We start from the raw sequence: 20,813 nt of genomic DNA, 5'->3' as shown, positions 1-20,813 counted from the left end.
TTTATGAAAAGCAGTTTGTGTATTTATTTATTTATTTATTTATTTATTTATTTATTTATTTATTTATTTATTTATTTATGAAAAGCAGTTTGAGATCTCTGATCAGAATTAAAAAGAAAAGAGGGATAGTGCTTGCCTAGCCGGGCACTGGTAGCTACTCAGGAGGCTGAGATCTGAGGATCACCAATCAAAGCAAGCCCGGACAAGAAAGGCCATGAAACTCTTATCTCCAATAAAACCACCAGAAAACCAGAAGTGGTACAATGGCTCAAATGATACAGTGCTAGCCTTGAGCTGAAGAGTTCAGGGACAGCACCCAGACCTAGAGTTCAAGCCCCACAACTGACAAATAGATAGATAGATAGATACATACATACATACATAGATAGATACATAGATAGATACATAGATAGATACATAGATAGATGGTGCTTGCCAAGCAACTGAGTTTTATTCCCAGCACAACAAAAAAACAAAGCAAACAAAAAGCAAAGCACTTATGTGTGCATATTTTTAAAAGATAAGAACCTATAGCCTTTTTGGTCTAACAGTATGAAAATATAGAATTTTAGAAATTTAGGATATTTTGTTCTTGCCAATATATATAGTTTTCATATAACTAAAAAGGTGATATTTTGTTTTCTGAACAAATGTCCTCCAATTGCATTCACTTTCCTGTAAATGACATGATTTCCTGTAAAGTATACATACATACAGTGCCAATACCATGTTTTTGTTACCATGATTCTTTTTTTTTTTTTTTTTTTTTTTTTTTGGGTCAGTCATGGGGGGGCCTGGGCGCTGTCCCTGCGCTCTTCAGCTCAAGGCAAGCGCTCTACTGCTTAAGCCACAGTGCCACTTCCGTTTTCGAGTGGTTTTATTGGAGATACGAGTCTCATGGACTTTCCTGCCCAGGCTGGCTTTGAACCATGATACTCAGATCTCAGCCTTCTGAGTAGCTAGGATTACAGGCATGAGCCACCAGCGCCCAGCTTACCCTGGTTCTTCAAGATAATTTGACGTTTGGTATTATGTTTGATGTCTATGTTTGAATACTGTTTGTAGTATCTTTTTTCTGTTGAGATCTAGTTTAATTCCATTTTGGTCTGATAGAATATTTCAATTTTCTTATATTTTCTCAGACTTCCTATATATTCTAGAAAGTCTTATGAGCTGCCAAGAAGAATGTGTATTGTGTTGTAACATCTATAGATGTCTGATGATTTCATTTTGTCTACACTGCCATTTAATGCTGCCATTCTAGGATTTCTTTACTGATGTTTTTGTATGGATAACCTATCTGTGAAAGTGAAATACTGAAGTCTCTCATTATTATTTACCAAAGTTTATAAGTTCAGAAATATTTAATAAATCTGAGTGTGAGCTATTTTGTGCATATATATTAACAATCATAATTTTTCTTCATGGATCATTACCTTCATTAATATGAAGCGACTTTGTTTCTTCAGACTAATTTTTAGCTTGCAATCTATAGTATCAGATATAAATATGGCTAATGCTGAACACTTTTGAAGTCCATTTGCTTGGAAGGTCTTTTTTCCCATTCTTTTACCCCAAGCCATGTGTTTCTTATAGGCAACAAAGAGTTAGGTCTTGTTTTAGGTATTGTTTTTTGATCTAAGTATCCATTATGTTTTTTGAGGGTTTTGTTTGTTCGATTTTTCAGTCATGGGGGTTGAACTCGCATCTTTCGATTTTTTAGTCATGGGGGTTGAACTCGCATCCTGGGCATTTTCTCTGAGCTCTTTTTGCTCAAGGCTAGTGCTCTACTACTTTGAGCTACCACTCCACTTCCAGGTTTCTAATGGTTAATTGGTGGCAAGAGTCTAATAGACTTTCTTGCCCAGGCTTGCTTTGAACCACGATCCTCAAATCTCAGCCTCCTGAGTAACTAGGATTACAGATGTGAGACACCAGAACCTGACTAGTGTATGTCTTTTGACTAAAGAACTAAGATCTTTAACATTCAATGTCAGTATTGAGAGAAGTATGCCATGTTTCCTGGCATTTTGTTTTTTTGTGATGTTTGCTTCTTCTGCGGGTAATTTTTCCCTAACTACCTTTTGTGGTGCTAGTTTGAAAGCCATAAATTCCAGTAGTTTTTGTTTTTTGTGGAATGTTGTTATTTCTCAACCAATTTTTATGGATAGCTTCACTATGTAAAATAGTCTGGGTTGACAGTTGTCTTTTGGGTCTGGAATAATGTCTTTCCAAGTCCTCCTTGCATTTAGTTATCTGTGTTGAGAAATCTGCTGTTTTTACAAGGAGCTTGTGATAGTAAGTTACTTGCTTCCTCTCTTTTGACATTTTCGATATTCTGTATATTTAGATAGCTTACTATACTGTATCTAGGAGCATTTCTTTTCTAATCTTGCCTGTTTGGAGTATGGTAGGCCTCCAGCACAAGGATGATACTCTATTTCTCAAACATTTTCTGCTATTATTTTGTTGAATAGGTTTTCAAAGCCTTTAGTTTTTATTTCTTCTTCCTCATCTATCCCTACATCTGTAGGTTTAATCTTTTGACTGTGTCTGAGAAGACTTGTATGTCTCTTGGTCCTTCTAAGTACTTTTGCAATGCTTTGACTGATCTAATTTATCTGCTCCAGTCTTTTCCAATATGCCTTAGAATCCAGGGTATCTTTGTACTCTTGGAAGACCTTCTTTAACAATGGTAGTAGTAGGAAGCAAAAGTAATTTTGAAATACATTTTTTTGTTTTTGTTTTTTTTTTGGTCAGGTCGTGGGGCCTGAACTCTGGGCCTGGACGCTGTCTCTCAGATCTTCAGCTCAAGGCTAGTGCTCTACCACTTGAGCCACAGTACCACTTCTAGCTTTTTTCTTTTTTGCTTATGTGGTGCTGAGGAATCAAACCCACGGCCTCATGCATGCAAGGCAAGCGCTTCACCACTGAGCCACCTTCCCAGCCCTTGAAATACATTTTGAAGGAGGATGAATAATTAATTAGCACACACAAGGCCCTGGATTGGATCCTCAACATCATAAAATTTTTTTTAAAGAATCTAAAGTAAGTAAGTATTCACAGAATTGCCAGATTTTATGCACACTCAGCAAAGTCCATCAATGAACCAAACCCTCCCTTTGATCCTACACAAATTTACACATCAAGCAATGCTCTAGAATAATGTTACAGCCCTAAACATTAAAACAAATAACAATATTCTTTTTTTGGGGGGGTGGGGGTGGTCCGGTCATGGGCCTGAATTCTGGGCCTGAGCGCTGTCAGCTCTTCAGCTCAAGGCAGGCACTCTACCACTTGAGCCATAGCGCCACTTCTGGCCCTTTTTTTCTGGTTATGTGGTGTGCTAAGGAATTGAACTCAAGGCCTCATGAGTACAAGGCAAACGCTGTACCACTGAGCCACCTTCCCAGCCCCAAAATAACAATATTCTTACCATGAAGTTTTTCTTGGATCCTGTGGGCTTCAGCTAATTGCTCTTCAGCAGCTCATCTTCCAAGGCCAGTTTCCTTTCTAGCAACAGCCAGATCATATTCCAGACTTTGTCGTAATGCTTCGCCTTTTTCAACCTCAGACCGCAGCTTGGCAATCTGGCTCTCATAGCTTGACAAGTAAAAACAAATTTGTAAGCTTAACAGATAACATTAAAACATGTTTCTAAGATAGTGATATCATGTACTTAACCATTTAAACTTCTTAGAAAAACTTGATTCCATACATTTGTAAGAATTCACAAATTTGTATTTTCTGAAACACTAGAAATATTATTGTATCAAATGATATTCAGTAGTTCCTTGCTTTAGAGGGAGAAAAAAACAACAACTCGTAAAGCCAGGCACCTATAGTTCATGCCTGTAATCCTAGTAACCCAGAGCTACTTTATGCAGAAGACAAAGGCTCAAAGCCAGCCCAGCAAAGTCCATGAGACTTCCCTTTCCAAAATAAGTAGCAAAATAAGTAGCAAAAAGCTTGGCTAGAGGTAAGGCTCAAGTAGCAGAATACAAGTAAACTAGCAAGCTTAGCCAAAAACATTTAAACTCTCATATGAATTGTTATACAAATAAAGAAAAATCATGCCTTTTAATGATAAGTAAGTACTTAAAGAACATGAAACATAAGTAATTAAAACTTATTTTCTCAGCCAGGCGCCGGTGGCTCACACCTGTAATCCTAGCTACTCAGGAGGCTGAGATCTGAGGATCACGGTTCAAAGCCAGCCCAGGCAGGAAAGTCCATGAGACTCTTATCTCCAATAAATCACTAGAAAGCTGGAAGTGGCGCTGTGGCTCAAGCAGTAGAGTACTCACCTTGAACTGAAGAGCGCAAGGACAGCGCCCAAGCCCAAGGTTCAAGCTCCACGACCAACAAAAAAACCCACAAAACTTATTTTCTCTACTTCTATTCTATAAACATAATCACAAAGAAAACTGCATCAAAGTACAATTTTGTTTGTGTGGGTGGGGGGTGGTCATAGGGCTTGAACTCTGGGTCTGGGTGCTGTCCCTCAGCACTTCAGCTGAAGGCTAGTGCTCTACCATTTGAGCCATAGCGCCACTTCTGGTTTTCTGGTGGTTCATTGGAGATAAGAGTCTCACAGACTTTCCTGCCTGGGCTGGATTTGAACCACATCCCTTAGATCTCAGCCTCCTGAGTAGCTAGGATTACAGACAACACCTGGCTAAAAGTACAATTTATTAAACATTGTCTATATTATTTTTTGTTGATTATGACATCAGTGGCAAAACATATAGTAATAAAAGTGGCAACTCTTGGGTCTGGGAAGGTGGCTCAGTGGTAGAGGGCTTGCCTTGCATGCATGAGGCCCTGGTTTCGATTCCTTAGCACCACATAAGCAAAAAGAAAAAAGCTGGAAGTGGCACTATGGCTCAAGTAGTAGAGCGCTAGCCTTGAGCTGAAGAGCTGAGGGACAACGCCCAGGCCCAGAGTTCAGGCCCCACGACTGACCCCCTCCCCTAAAAAAAGTGGCAACTCTGCAAAAATCATAACAAACTACTAATATATGATCCTCCATTAACAATTATGAAATAGGTCAGAGAGAACTAGATGATTTAAAAGGTCCTTTTTCTAATTCTAAAATCATATGATTTAATCAATGATTCATATTAAATACTTATGTGGTAAGCACTGTGAAAGATACAAACCAAATGTTACTGAACTACTGAGTCAAGGAATTAAATTCTACAGAAGGTATATAGGTTCAGTTTTATAAGAGTACCTCACAAAATCCAGTTAAACTGCTTACTATATCAGACTGTGGTCTATATATCTATCAAATAAAGAAAAGACAAAAGGCTGTGTGAAAGTAGTTCATGCCTATAATCCTAGCTACTCAGGAAGCTGAGATCTATAGATCATGGTTTGAAGCCAGTCTAGGCAAGAAAGCCCAAGAGTTTCTTATTTTCAATTAACTACCAAAAAAGCCAGTAGTGGGGTTGTGGCTCAAGTTGTAGACTACTAACCTTGAGTAAAATGTCTCAGGGACAGTGCCTAACCCTAAGTTCAAGCCCTAGGGTCAAAATCAAACAAGGAAAGAAAAGACAAAGGGACTTCTGAAAGACACATCAGAAATTACTACTAGCTGCTATTAATATGTATGTGGCAGAAACTACATTCTTTCTTCACAAATAAAGAACCAGTGAGTGGGGCTGGGAAGGTGGCTCAGTAGTAGAGTGCTTGCTTTGCATGCATGAGGCCCTGGGTTTGATTTCTCAGCACCACATAAGCAGAAAAAGTTGGAAGTGGGGCTGTGGCTCAAGTGGTAGAGCACTAGACTTGAGCAGAAGAGCTGAGGGACAGTGCCAGTTCAGGCCCCACAGCCAACAAAAACAAACAAATAAATAATGAGGTTTGGAGGTATGGATCAGTGACAGAGCATAGTATACACAAGATCCTGAGTTCAATATTCACCACAAGGGCAAAAAAGTGGGGAAGGAGAAAGAAAAAACCATATGACATAGTAATTTACAAATGTCCATTAGCATGTAAGAAGAGAAACAGCCAGGCCCCAGTGGCTCACACCTGTAATCCTAGCTAAGGATCATGGTTCAAAGCCAGCAGGGGCAGAAACGTCCCTGAGACACTTATCTCCAATTAACCACTCAAAAAAACAGAAGTGTTGCTGTGACTCAGAGGTAGAGTGCTAGCCTTGAGAAAAAAAATGCTCAGGGACAGCACCCAGGCCCTGAGTTCATGCCCCGCAATAGACAAAAATTTAAAAAGAAAAAAAATCACCTTATTTATAAATTTAAGGTAACTCTAATATTTTGTTCCAGCTTCATTCCATTACTCCCTGCCCATTCCCTCACCTTTCATAATACTAAAGTAGTTAGCACTGGATCCTCTTTTGTGTTAGTTTTTTTCCTTGTTTGGTTCAAATCCATCCAGATCGTTTTCATTTTCTATACACAGGCATTCTCCCTTTTTTTTCAGGTTGTAAATAATTCTAAATAGTTGTTCCTTCTCTATTCCTTGATCTCTCCAAATAATTCTGGCTTTATAGGTTACTTTAATGTCTACTGTGTTTCTTTGGATCTTTATATCAATACGCTCTACTGATGTCTCCAATGAAGTTAATTGATTCAGCTTCCATTTTTGTGATCAAACTTCAATAATAATACTCACATCTTGGAATCAGAAATGGTCTCAAGATGGGTTTCTGACATTGGGGGGCTAATTTAGGTAAGTCTAACTATAGTGAAGATCCTGCAGCAAGTAATCCACTAGTAATCCACAATACACAGCAGGACCACAGATAATTAAATTATCATGCAAAGCTGTTTAAGATGAAGTGCCATTTGAAACCAAACAGTTAGAAAATGAAGTAGAAAAGCAACTCACCATTATTGCATTATCTTTGCCAAAAGACTAAATATTACTAAACAATTTGCAAAAACAATCTCAGGGATTCAGGAACACAGCTCAAGACAGACAAAAAGTCAGGTACTAGTAACTTAAATCTATAGTCCTAGCTACTCAGGAGGCTGAAACTTGAAGGAAAAGTCTTCAATTAACCGGCAAAAAGCCAGAATTAAAGGTGAGGCTTAAGTAGCAGAGTGTCCAGCTATGAGCAAGCAAGCCAAAGAAGAGTGAGAAGCTCTAATTTCAAGCCTCAGTACTAGAAGATACTCAGAAAACTCAGAGAATTTCCATGGTGGCTTTTAAAGAATCTCTTATATCCTGTAGCCCTAGAACATACAAGTTCAAGAACCAGACTCTAATTATGCTGAACACTGAATTATCTTTAATGGTGAGTCTAACCAAGTTTCTCCTAAAAAGTTTCAATTTGGAGATAATTAGGAAATAAAGGACCTTGGTTGAGAGCTTTCAGAATTACATAAACCTAAAAATTGTGAACCCCAAGTATCTCCAAAATAATTTTTACCCATCCCTCCTCTTTGAAGTAACTAGCCTTCTACTGCTCAAAGATTTATTCATGACTACAAGAAGGAGCTGACTTATGAGTATTTCCAAAATCCACCTGCACTGCTGCCATTAAAAACTTACTCAAGGGCTAGGAAGTTGGCTCAGTGGTAGAGCACTTGCCTTGCATGCCTGAGGCCCTCGGTTCGATTCCTCAGCACCACATAAGCAAAAAAAGAAAAAGAAAAAACCTGGAAGTGGCGCTGTGACTCAAGTGGTAGAGCGCTAGCCTTGAGCTGAAGAGCTGAGGGACAGTGCCCAAGCCCAGAGTTCAGGCCCCATGACCTGACCCCCCAAAAAAACTTACTCAAATCTCAGTTTCTATAGGAGAAATGCACAGCTGACACTAGAGATAACAACATATATAACAAAAGAATTACATGCTTTTTTTTTTTTTTTTTTTTTTTTTTTGGTCATGGGGCTTGAAATTCAGGCTTCATCACTATCCCTCAGCTCTTCAGCTCAAGGATAACGCTCTACCACTTGAGCCACAGCGCCACTTCTGATTTTCTAGTGGTTTATTGCAGATAAGAGTCTCACAAACTTTCCTGCTCCAGCTGGCTTTGAACCTCAACCTTCAGATCTAGCCTGCTGAGTAGCTAGATTACAGGAGTGAAACATCAGTGCCAGGCATGAGTACATTTCTTATCAAACATTGTTACCTCCTCCTTTGTTTTTTCCCTGCCATCCCTTCCCTCCCATCTCCACAACTACATCCCTCCCTGCCCCATTTAAAAAAATTTTTTTTTAACCTACTGGTCAAAGCCCTCATTGTTTTTTTGTGTTTTTGGGGGTATAACTGGTCCTGGGGCTTAAATTTAGGGCCTGGGCATCTCCCTTTACTATTTTTGTTCAACGCTAGTGCTGTACCAATTTAGCCACAGCTCCACTTCCTACATGTCACTGGTTAATTGGAGATAGAGTCTCACAGGATTTCCTGCTCTGGGTACCTTCCAATGGAGATTTCCAATACTCAGTCTGCTGAGAAGCTAGCATTATAGGCACCCAGGTTCTGATTGCTTTTTGATATTCACGGTGGAAAACTTACACTGACTTTATCACGCCTCTGACTGAACTGGATCTTTGATTACTATTCTTACAAAAACTTATTATTATTATTATAAAGGTGAGGTACAGAGGAATTACAGTTACAATAAGTTAGGAAAAGAGTACTTTTTTGTTGTTGTTCATTGTGGGGCTTGAACTCTGTCCCTCAGCTCTTCAGCTCAAGGCTAGCACTCTACCACTTAAGCCACAGTGCCACTTCCAATTTTTTCTGTTTATGTGGTGTTGAGGAATTGAATCCAGGGACTCATGCATGCGAGGCAAGCACTCTACCACTGAGCCACCTTCCCAGCCCCCCAAGAGGATATTTCTTTTGGACAATGTCACCTCTTCCCTCTCTCTGTTTTTCCATCCTGTCCTCACTCACAAGTTATATAGTTCACTTTTCAACATAGTGAATACCACTGTTGCATTTGTTCACTAATGTTCTTTATTTTTATTATATTTCCCTATATTTTTGCTAATTCTCACTATGTTTACATCAGATTTAAAACATCACATGAAATGTCTATACGTATTATATATAATATATATTATATATAGAATATATAATTATATAATTATAAAATCACAAAGTGTAAGGTATGTTAGTACTATTGTGTATTAAGATGAATAATTATATTAAAATATAAAGGAAGGGATTGTCGTTAATTTTGGGGTAGTACAGGACTGGGGTTTGAACTCAGTGCATGTATTAGGTCAGTGTTCTACCACTTGAGCCAATACAATGCAAAATATTTTCATTAAAATGAATGTATTTGTCCTAAAAGAAAAATCAGTGCTTTGAAAGGGTTAACATCTTAGTACATGAAAAATTCATAAAGATAAAATATCCTCATGCATGTGTCTTTGTTCCTGAGAATTGAACGTAGAGCTCTATCACTGAGCTATATTCTTAATCCTCTATATACCTTTTTTTTTTTTTTTTTTTTTTTGGTCGGTCATGGGGCTTGAACTCTGGGCCTGGGCACTGTCCCTCAGCTCTTCAGCTCAAGGTTAGAGCTCTACCACTCCACTTGAGCTGCAGTGCCACTTCCAGTTTTCTGGTGGTTTATTTGAGGTAAGAGTTTCACGGACTTGCCAGCCTGGGCTGGCTTTGGACCACGATCCTCAGATCTCAGCCTCCTGAGTAGCTAGGATTACAGGCGTGAGTCCGGGCAACCATCTATATTCTTTAATACAGGGTCTCACTGAGTTGCCTAGGCTGGCTTCCAATTCCTGATCCTTCTACCTTCACCTCTATGATAGCTGGGATTATAGACAAGCACTCCGACCTTCTATGCCTTATCTTTCCATCAGGGTTCATCACCTGCTTCTTCTCATCCATTTAAATATTTGGTAGAAAAATTGATTATCTGCCAAGTATAGGCAATGCATAAGATGATGTCTACTTCTAAGTAGTTTACAACTGCCAAGAAAGATTGTAAATAGGCGCCACTGGAAGATGAAGCTGAGCCTTTCCAGATAGGATTTTTGGCCTGAGTCATTTCAGAAAGAGTTAAACAGAATGATCTGCTGGTGGAAAACAAGCTAGGGAGTGGTTCCATTGTAGGTGAAATGACCCAAGTAGGAGTTTGTATGTTTAAAATTTAGTGAACCATTACCATTTCTTTAATTTTTTGAGTAAGATACAAAATACCAATGGAATCTAATGCAGATGATCAATTCTTGAGTGTCAGCTATGATGAAGTTGTTTTACACTTTTTGCTTACAAAAGGATTACAAATTGCAGTTCATGAGACTTTCTGAATTTAGTTCAGGGAAAGGTCTTTTTCTTTTTCTTTTTTTTTTTTAATCAATTTATGGTGGGATTCAGGTCCTCAGAACCCAGGAATATTGAGATCTATTAATTAGGTACAGTCAAAACCCTTTTTTCAAAATATAACTGTGATGTTCCAAAGTTGTTTTATTTTCAAACTATTTGATACTTAATTTTCTTTAAAAAGACAGTTCTTAAAAATAAATCACAGTTCTAGTTATGGTACCTAGGAAGAGGAGGTGGGGGAATACCCATTAGATAGAGAATCATGGAGTGAGAAGCTAAGTATTTCCCAAGTATTAAAAGATCACTTTGGGGTCTGGGAAGGTGGCTCAGTGGTAGAGCGTTTGCCTTGCATGCATGAGACCCTGGGTTCGATTCCTCAGCACCACATAAGCACAAAGAAAAAAACCAGAAGTGGTGCTGTGGCTCAAGTGGTAGAGCACTAGCCTTGAGCTGAAGAGCTGGGGGACAGCGCCCAGGCCCAGAGTTCAGGCCCCACGACCGGACCCAAAAAAAAAAAAACAACAAAGATCACTTTGTTCATTGATTTTGTTTTATATTTATATATTTTCATGAAAACAATGTGTACAGTAGTGTGCCCAAATCTGCAGTATGTGGCTTGATGGACTTTTCCAATGTGCCTTGATCCCTTCTCCTTCCAGGTCTTTATCAATTTCAGTTTGTTTCCTTTTTTCCCCTAGTCTACTTTTTCAGTAGAGTCTTACTAGAATAATCCTTAATATAATAATCCTTTGGTATTTTAAGCTAGCAGTTCCCTTTAGGAAAATCTGTTTAACTCTTTTGTATATGCTTTGACTTTGAAACATTGCAAGCTTCTTGTCCCTGTGCTCTTGAGCTCAAGGCGAGCACTCTGCCACTTGAGCTATAGCGCCACTTCCAGTTTTCTAGTGATTTTATCTGAGATAAGAGTCTCACCGACTTTCCTGCCTGGGCTGGCTTTGAACCTCGATCCTCAGCCTCCTGAGTAGCTAGGATTACAGGCCACTGTCACCGGCACTAGTGGTAGTTTAAAAATAAGATTTTGTTATTATTAAAGTGTTTTGTACAGGGGTTACCATTTCATAAGTAATGAGTACATTTCTGTTTTGGAACTTTGCCACCTCTTCCTATTAGCAGTACTTTTGAAAATAACTTAAAATATTTGCCTACACGTAGTAAGCGTTTGAACAAACTCTTAAAGCTGTTTACTAGCAGAAAGAAGCATATGAACCAACATAATAGTATAAGGATGGAGGGGACAAGTAGAGAAATTAAGGTTCTTAGAACTATTGGATGATTATTCTGTTATTGTCTGAAACCCTCATTATTATAGATTATGAGTCCAGATTTTCTATTCTGTAATGCTTATACAGATAGATACTAGGGTCAGCTCTTGTATTTGCAGTCAACTTGTTTTCTAATTAAAATGTTTTGTATTTGTCCTCCTCTCTGAGATTGGGACTCAGACCCTGGTAATCTGATACTTTTGCTCATTGGCTTGGTGCTCTACCACCTGAACCACAACTCCAACCCCATGTTTTTGAAATTTCAAATAGAAATGTTATTTAACTCTTGGAACATACTAGTGCTTGGTGGCTTGAAAGATTGAAAACTAATAAAGGAACAGGTAACCCCATGTGATTCAGCCATACAATTGAAGTATGTTTTCATTATACATTTCAGAGTGGGAAGTGTTGCTTTAAACTTTTGTTAATGTCAGCTTTTACATTACTCTGTTTATGCTTTCTAGAATGTCATTTAGAATTGTGAAGTAGATTGACATTCTTTTTTTTAAAATAATTTTTTATTATGAAGATACTGTACAGAGGGGTTACAATCACATGAGCAAAGTAATAAGTACATTTCTTATCAAGCATTATTGCTTCCTCCTTTGTTTTCCCCCGACCATCCCTTCCCTCCCACCTATACAACTTACACCCCCCCCCAAATTGTAAAGTTCGTTTTTCTTTTTTTGGGGGGGGGGTCTGGTCATGGGGCCTGAACTCTGGGCCTGGGCACTGTCCCTCAGCTCTTCAGCTCAAGCCTAGCGCTCTACCACTTGAGCCACAGTGCCACTTCCGGCTTTTTTCTTTTTGCTTATGTGGTGCTGAGGAATCGAACCCAGGCCTCACGCATGCAAGGCAAGTGCTCTACCACTGAGCCACCTTCCTAGCCCTTAAAGTTTGTTTTTTGACATAGCATCTTGTACATGTCATTGTTGCAATGGGTCAGCCTGTATCCCTGTTTAAACAACTTATTTTTTCCCTTCTGCTTCCCAAATTATACCAACATCAAATACAGTGAAAATGGGTTATACCGTGGGGGAGGGACATAGAAAAAAACAAAAAAAATCACGTGGTACCTTATAAATACGTTACAAACAATAGCAAGAAAGAAAAAAAAAACACTTGATTCCTTAGCTTGGTGTTCATTTCACTTAATATCATCTTATTTGACCTTTTCTGCTTGTCTCAGATATATAGTAGTTATAGCAAATAAGGAAAATCAATGGGACCTATGTTTCTTTGCACCTGGCTTGCTTCACTTACTTTTTTTCTTTTTTTTGGGTTCGGTCGTGGGGCCTCAACTATGGATGGGCCTGGCTGCTGTCCCTCAGCTCTTCAGCTTAAGGCTATCGCTCTACCACTTGAGCCACAGTGCCACTTCCAGCTTTTTTCTTATGTGGTACTGAGGAATCAAACCCAGGGCCTCATGCATACAAGGCAAGCGCTCTACCCCTGAGCCACCTTCCCAGCCCCTAATATAATTTTTTTCCAAGTCTTTCCATTTCCTAACAAATGGGGCAGTGTCATTCTTTCTGATAGAAGCATAGAATTCCATTTTATATATAACACATTTTTTTGATCCATTCATCTACTGAGGGGCATCTCGGTTGGTTCCATATATTAGCTATGGTAAATAATGCTGTAATAAACATAGTTGGGCTGGTAGCTTTTGTATGGTCTTGTTTGTGATCATTTGAGTAAATGCCCAAAAGTGGGATTGCTGGGTCATTGGGGAGCTCTTCATGGAGTCTTTTGAGGAATCTCCATAGTACTTTCCAAAGTGGTTGAACAAGTTTACACTCTCACCAACTATGTAGTAGGGTTCTCTTCTGACCACATCCCCTCCAGCATCTGTTGTTATTAGAGGTCTTGATTATAGCCATTCTAAATGGGGTGAGGTGGTATCTCAACGTTTTTTTGATTTGCATTTCTTCTATGGCTACAGAGGTTGAGCATTTCTTCATGTAGATTTTGACATTCTTTATGTGAAATACTTGGATTAAGATAAGTTTAAGAATTGAGAATTTGAGCCCGGTGCTGGTGGCTCACGCCTGTAATCCTAGCTACTCAGGAGGCTGAGATCTGAGGATCGCGGTTCAAAGCCAGCCCGGGCAGGAGAGACCATGAGACTCCTATCTCCAATAAACCACCAGAAAACCGGAAGTGGCGCTGTAGCTCAAGTGGTAGAGCGCTCGCCTTGAGCTGAAGAGCTGAGGGACAGCGCACAGGCCCAGAGTTCAAGCCCCACGACCGACAAAAAAAAAAAAAAAAAAAGAATTGAGAATTTGGGGATTTGAGGAAGTTAATGGTGGTACATATTCCATGTGTTTTGCTACTGCTAGCATGGCACATAACTTTCTGCAGAGAAATTATAGAAACATGACTGCATAAAAAAAATGACTGAATTAGCTTTGGTTTTGCAACAAAGTGAATTTGAAAAAGACACCTTTGTTTTATGGAACTTCTTAGGTTTCAGAGTGGGGAATAAGATTTGGAACCTGTAAAATGTCTGATTTTATATCTTCAGCTGTCTTGAATATGTTATCAACTTATTCAGATGTGTTGAAGTGTATATGACTGAATGATGGTAGTTTTTTTTTTAATGTTTCTTTTAGGTAGATGAAGTTCCTGATGGAGCTGTAAAACTACCTACAAACAAACTACCCATTTTCTTTTTTGGAACTCATGAGATGTAAGTCCTGTTAGCTTTTAGATGCAAATTAGAAGTTTCAGGATTGTGCATAAAATGAAAAAGTAGAGATTAATTTAAAGAGGAATAGGAAAGAAATACAAAACTTTAAAATTATTTTTGAACTTTAGAATAAATTTTCAAGCTACCTCTTTGTGTTGAGGAAGCACTATGTATCTTTTACTTTTAGATAGTAAAGGCACTGTAGGTTTAATTTTGATTGAAAGTTTAATTTTCTTAATCAGGGAAGGAAGCAAAAGAATGGTGGAAAGTTTGTATGGGAAGTTTTTACAGGACATTCAATATTTCTGTTCAGTAAAATTACATGGACTTTCTTCCCCCCTCCCCCCCCATTCTGGGATTTGAATTCAGTGTCCTGTACTTGGTAGGCAGGTGCTCTACCATTGAGTCATGCCTCTGGCCCAACTAAGTGATTTCTTTTTTTTTTTTTTTGTCAGTCATGGGGCTTGAACTCTGGGCCTAAACTCTGTCCCTGTGCTCTTCAGCTCAAGGCTGGCACTCTACCGCTTAAGCCACAGTGCCACTTCCGGTTTTCTAGTGGTTTATTGGAGCTAAGAGTCTCATGGAGTTTCCTGCCTGGGCTGGCTTTGAACCTCGATCCTTAGATCTCAGCGTCCTGAGTAGCTAGGATTACAGGCGTGAGCCACCAGTGCCTGGCCCAACTAAGTGATTTCCATAAGGATTATCTTATATTATGCTTTAGGCCTTAGGCTATATTGTACGAAATATGAGCAGATGAAATCTGGACAGTTCCTTTGAGTGTACTAGAGGCTTATGGGTAGTAGAGCCACTCTGATTTGTTCTACTGTCCCTAGTGGATATGGGCACAAACTGATTTGGTGAGACAATTTTAATTTTTCAAAAATTAGCTGAAAATTGAGCTGTTACTTTTACATGCATAAGATTTTCTGGGAGCTATCTCATGGGTTTCCAATGATTATATTTGTATATACCTATCATTTAGTAGCCTTCTAAGTACTATATAATTTGACTGGTTTTGAACTTAAAATAATTTCTGTAGCTTAGGCTTGCTTATTTGGGATGAAGAGAAACAAAGCTTGGTATTCCTCTTCTAATTATAATTATTTTCCTAGAAATGGCTACAATGACAATGTCTGATTTAATGTTTCTTAGCAACCAGCTTTCAGTTATTAATGTGTATGTGTGGTACTGAGGTTTGAACTCAGCCTCCTGCTTACTAATCAGTTATCCTTCAGCCCTTTTAAATTCTGGTTGTTTTTGGAAAGGGAGTTGTATTTTTGCCTCAGGCTAGTCTTGGACTACAGTCCTACCTGCCCCTCCAGTAACTAGGATTATACTGCTGTACCATTATCCTAGCTCTCACATAATTTTTTCAACAGTTATGTTTCGCTGTGATAATATACACAAAATGTATACCACTAAGTTGATTTTAATATGAATTTCATTAGATTTTAGCAGTTTCTTGTATTCATGATCATTCCATTCTCTTCAGTTCTAAACAACCACTAATCTACACGGTTGAATCACCATTTCTGGCCATTTCATGTTAGTGGTATTATAAAATACCACAAATTATTATTTTTTTGAAACTTAAAAAAATTGTCTTTAGTTGTACAAAGGGATTTCAATTCAACAAATTGATAAATTTGTAAGTACAATGCATCTTTTTTGTGGGGAGCGGCCTGAACTCTGGGCCTGGGTGCTGTCCCTCAGCTCTTCAGCTCAAGGCTAGCACTCTACCACTTGAGCCACAGTGCCACTTTGGTTTTTTTCTTTTTATGTGGTGCTGAGGAATTGAACCCAGGGCCTCATGCATGCAAGGCAAGCGCTCTACCACTGAGCCACCTTCCCAGCCCCTAAAGAAACATTTCTTAGGGCTTATCCAAGACTTTCTGAGTCAGTCTGTAAGCTATGGAGTTCAACAATCTAACAAGCCTTGGGGATGATCCTGAGCCATACCAAATTTACAAATACTGTATTAAATGTAGCTGGCATTAGTTGAATTTTCTTTGGAGGGGAAGGGAGGCAGTTTGGGGCTTGAACTCAGGGCCTGGGCACTGTCCCTTAGCTTTTTTGTTTAAGACTAGCACCCTACAGTCACTAGAGCCACAGCGCTAATTCTTGCTTTTTTATGTGGTACTGAGGAATCAAACCCAAGGCATCATGGCATGCTAGGCACGCACTCTACCACTAAGCTACATTCCCAGTCTCCAATTTTTTATTTTTGTAACTTTAAAAAATTCTTTCTGAGTGGGCTGGAAAGGTGGCTCAGTGGTAGAGCACTTGCCTTGCATGCATGAGGCCGAGGCCCTGGGTTCGATTCCTCATCACCACATAATCAAAAAGAAAAAAGCTGGAAATGGTGCTGTGGCTCAAGTGGAAGAGTGCTAGCCTTGAGCTGAAGAGCTGAGGGACAGCACCCAGGTCCAGAGTTCAGGCCCCATGACCAGACCTCCCTCCCCCCCCAAAAAAAAAAAATTACTTCTGATTTCTCTGATTTTAAGGCATTTTGTAAAATATTCATATACGCGTATGTATATATATATACACATTCTTACAGTTTTATAGGGCACTTATGTAGACCATTGTTACTTCTTTTTTTTCTTTTAACAGTCTTGGAGATCCAATGAGGTCCTAGTTCATACAAGGCAAGTGCTCCTTCAGTGAGCTAAAACCTCCAGCATTAGGTTACTATTTTAAATTTAAAAGTGACTATTCTTTCCCCAACATTAAAAAATGGAGAACTTTTATTTTCAATGCTGAAGATTAAACCTAGGGTCTTGAACTTGCTGAGCAGTGTTACCACTTAGAAGCATATGTAGCCCAAAGTCTGTATTTAAATCACAGCATTACACTGGGTACCTAAACTGATTAGGTATTACTTGGTTAATTAGGTATTAAGATGGTTAAGGGGGAAAAAAAACGAGGCTATTAATAATCAAGAAATTAAGGCCTGGGAAGGTAGCTCAGTGCTAGAGTCCTTGCCTGCATGAGGCCCTGGGTTCCTCAGCACCACTTAAGCACCACCTAAGCAAAAAAAGCTGGAAGTGGCGCTGTGGTTCAAACGGTAGCTAGCCTTGAACTGAAGAGCTGAGGGACAACGCCCAGGCCCAGAGTTCAGGCCCATGACTGACCAAAATAAAGGAAATTAAGATATATTCAAATTTAAAAATACCTGCTTTAAGCTGGGTGCCGGTGGCTCACACCTGTAATCCTAGCTACTCAGGAGGCTGAGATCTGAGAATCGTGGTTCAAAGCCAGCCCAGGCAGGCAAGTCCATGAAAATCTTTTTTTTTGGGGGGGGGAGGGTCAGGTCGTGGGGCCTGAACTCTGGGCTTGGGCGCTGTTCCTCAGCTCTTCAGCTCAAGGCTAGCGCTCTACCAATTGAGCCACAGCGCTACTTCTGGCTTTTTTTCTTTTTGCTTATGTGGTGCTCAGGAATCAAACACAGGGCCTCATGCATTGCAAGGCAAGTGCTCTACCACTAAGCCACCTTCCCAGCCCCAAGTCTGTGAAAATCTTATCTCCAATAAACCACCAAAAAACTGGAAGTGGCACTGTAGCGTAAGTGGTAGAGCTCTAGCCTTGAGTTGAAGAGCTGAGGGACAGCGCCCAAGCTCTGAGTTCAAGCCCCACGACCTCCCCCCCCAAAAAAAAAAAAACTACTTGTTTCATAAAAATTTAGTGGCATTTTTATTTCAAAGTATACTTTAATGTTTTTGATCTTCAGTGTTTTTTGTTTTGTTTTGTTTTTTTGCTAGTCCTAGAGCTTGAACTGAGGGCTGGGGTGTTCTATTCAAGGTTAGCACTCTACCACTTGAGCCATAGATTCATTTCTGGAGGTCAGAGTTCTATAGACTTGCCTGCTGGTCTGGCTTCAAATTGTGGTCCTCAGCTCTCATCCTCTCAGCTTACTTAGTAACCAGGATTATAGGCAGGAGCCACTGGTGCCCAGCTATTATCAGTGTTCTTTTAAGTATACCATTTACATTTGCAAAGTCAGTACCTCCCAAAAGCTTGGAGAGTAAAGTCATGGGTTGATGATGAATTTGCTTTGTAACACTTGACACAGGATTTAATACAAGTAGATTACAGCAGTCACATTTGCCTATTTTATGTGACTTTCAGCAAATTACTTACCTTTGTGTCCTTCTGAATTTGTAAAATAGGGATATCTTCTATCTTAGAACTTTAGGCCACAGCTAAGGTGCTTTCATAAATAATTACTTAAGGGAAGTGAAGGGTAAACAAAGGAGGAGCCTGCAATGCTTGGTAAGAAATGTATGCATTATCCTGCCCATGTAATTGTAGCCCCTCTGTACAGTATGTTCTCAAATAAAATAAAATACAATTAAAAAATAATAATAATAATTACTTAGACTAATGCTAAGTATGTGTTGAATAAAATGCCAGTAAGAATTGTATGGCTTTGAAAGACTTGTTTTGGGAGCAATACTTGCTGGGATTTATAAATTAATAGTAACATTGCATATTTTTTTTCTAAGGCTGTTATTGTAGTGTTACTAAGTTTAGATCAGCTCAGTTTGAATTTTGCTGACTAGTTTTGCTAATTGAGAGAATGTCTTCGAACTCTCCAAACTCTTGAAAATTTAGTCATACTTTGCTGCTTTTGTCTCTTATTAATGTTCAACTTTAGAAACTTAAAAAATACTATATAGTATATGTAGTGTATAGTATGCATATAATTTTTTTTAATTTTTTATTGTGAAGATACTATACAGAGGGTTACAGTTACATGAGCAAGGGAGCGAGTACACTTCCTATTGAGCATTGCTACCCCCTCCATTGTTTTCCCCCTACCATCCTTACCTCCCTACCTTCCCCGAGGTTCTTTTTTTTTTTTAATTGTGATTAAGTGATTACATAATTTCCCAAATTTCACAGTATTTTGGAATAATGATGCTCATTTAAAGTCACAAGTTCATTCTAACTTTCCTGGAGCAAATTGTCTATCACGGTCTATAACATATAACGGTGTACACATATGCATATAATTTTTAATTACTGTAAATTTACAGAGATTTCATAGTTGTATTTTCATACATGCATATAATGTACATTGTTGAAATTATGTTCCTTTTTTTGGGGGGGGGTCAGTTGTGGGACTTGAACTCTGGGCCTGGGCTCTGTCCCTTAGCTCTTCAACTCAAGGCTAATGTTCTGCCACTGGAGCCACAGTGTTACTCCAATTTTTTGCTGATTTATTGGAGATTAGAGTCTCAATAGACTTTTTGGCCTGGGCTGGCTTTGAACTGTAATCCTCAGATCTCAGCCTCCTGAGGATCTGGGATTACAGGCGTAGCCACTGGCACCCAGCTTGTCCTTTCTCCTTCTGCCGGTCGTTTTTCCCCAACATTCTACCTTTTACTGTCATAGCATCTATTTATTTATTGAGCCAAGCCTGGGCCTTCACTCAGGGCTAGGGCACTGTCTCTGATTTCTCTCTCTCTCTCTCTCTCTCTCTCTCTCTCTCTCTCTCTTTTTTTTTTTTTTTTTTTTTTTTTTTTTGCTCATGGCTTGTACTTTACCATCTGAGCTGTAGTTCCACTTCGGAATTTTTGGCAGTTAAAAGTCTCATGATCCTCAGCTCTTACCTTCCCAACATGTTAGGATTACAGGTATGAATCACTCGTGCCTGACTTGTTATAAAATTTTACTTACCTTCCCAACATGTTAGGATTACAGGTATGAATCACTCGTGCCTGACTTGTTATAAAATTTTAGTAAACATCCTTTTTCAGATTTGTTTCATATTTTGTGATTTTATAATAGGTAAATGAAGCAGCAAGTTAGAGTTGATAAGTTGAAAATGAAACGTTTTGTTTAGAAAATACTACTTAACAAAGATAAATGACTTGATCTTGATGTCCTTGTCTCTGATAGGCCTTCATATTTTGATTATGGCCCCTTTGGTTTGACTTAAAAGTTCTAAGTTTGGGCTGGGAAGATGGCTCAGTGGTAGAGTGCTTGCCTTGCATGCCTGAGGCCCTAGGTTCGATTCCCTAGTACCACATAAGCAAAAAGAAAAAAGCCGGAAGTGGCACTATGGCTCAAGTGCAGCGCCCAGGCTCAGAGTTCAGGCCCTATGACTGGACCCCAAAAAAAAAAAAAAAAGTTCTAAGTTTGTGGTGACTTTGTGTGGGCTTTCTTATGGGCATCCATACTGTTTAGTAAAAAGGTAAAATCTGAGACATAACTGCTTTTCTATATATTTGCAAAAGAACTTCAATCCACATAAGTTTACTGTTAGATTTGGAATTTACTGCTTAATTTTCTCATTGCTTTTAAAAAGCAAATAATAAAAGGAAAGTTCTACAATTTAACCACTAAAGAGAAAGAATAATATTTTTATATTTTAGAATTTCTAAACCTGTTGTGTTCTGATTTTTTTTCCTCTGAACTTTCACAATTTTCCTTCCTTCATTCCTTCCTTTCTCTCTCCCTTTCCTCTCTCCCTCCCCTCTCTTCTTTCCTTCTTCCCTTTCCTCCCTTCTTTCCTCCCTTTAATCTCTTTCTCGAGCTGGTACCAGCACTTTAACTCAGGGCC

General features: G+C 39.0%; 1 protein-coding gene across 5 annotated transcripts in view; it reads left to right on the top strand.

Moving 5' to 3' along the window:
• The window catches only part of LOC138830326 (hepatoma-derived growth factor-related protein 2-like), a 43,351-nt gene that overhangs the window by 10,209 nt on the left and 12,329 nt on the right, over window positions 1–20,813 (top strand). For 4 of the 5 annotated variants that reach the window (XR_011372991.1, XR_011372992.1, XR_011372993.1 and 1 more), the window contains exon 4: window positions 14,169–14,245. The exons of the other annotated variant lie outside the window; for it this stretch is intronic. The gene's annotated coding sequence lies outside the window, so the exon portion shown is untranslated. The remainder of the gene's footprint in view (window positions 1–14,168; window positions 14,246–20,813) is intronic. 5 annotated transcript variants of the gene reach the window in all.

The sequence above is a fragment of the Dipodomys merriami genome, unplaced genomic scaffold (genome assembly GCF_024711535.1).
Source record: "Dipodomys merriami isolate MVZ:Mamm:240054 unplaced genomic scaffold, mDipMer1.0.p SCAF_1891, whole genome shotgun sequence".
In the NCBI taxonomy this organism is placed as follows: Eukaryota; Metazoa; Chordata; class Mammalia; order Rodentia; family Heteromyidae; genus Dipodomys; species Dipodomys merriami.
The sequence above is the reverse complement of the archived record's forward strand: the minus strand, read 5'-3'. Positions and strand labels throughout refer to the sequence as shown.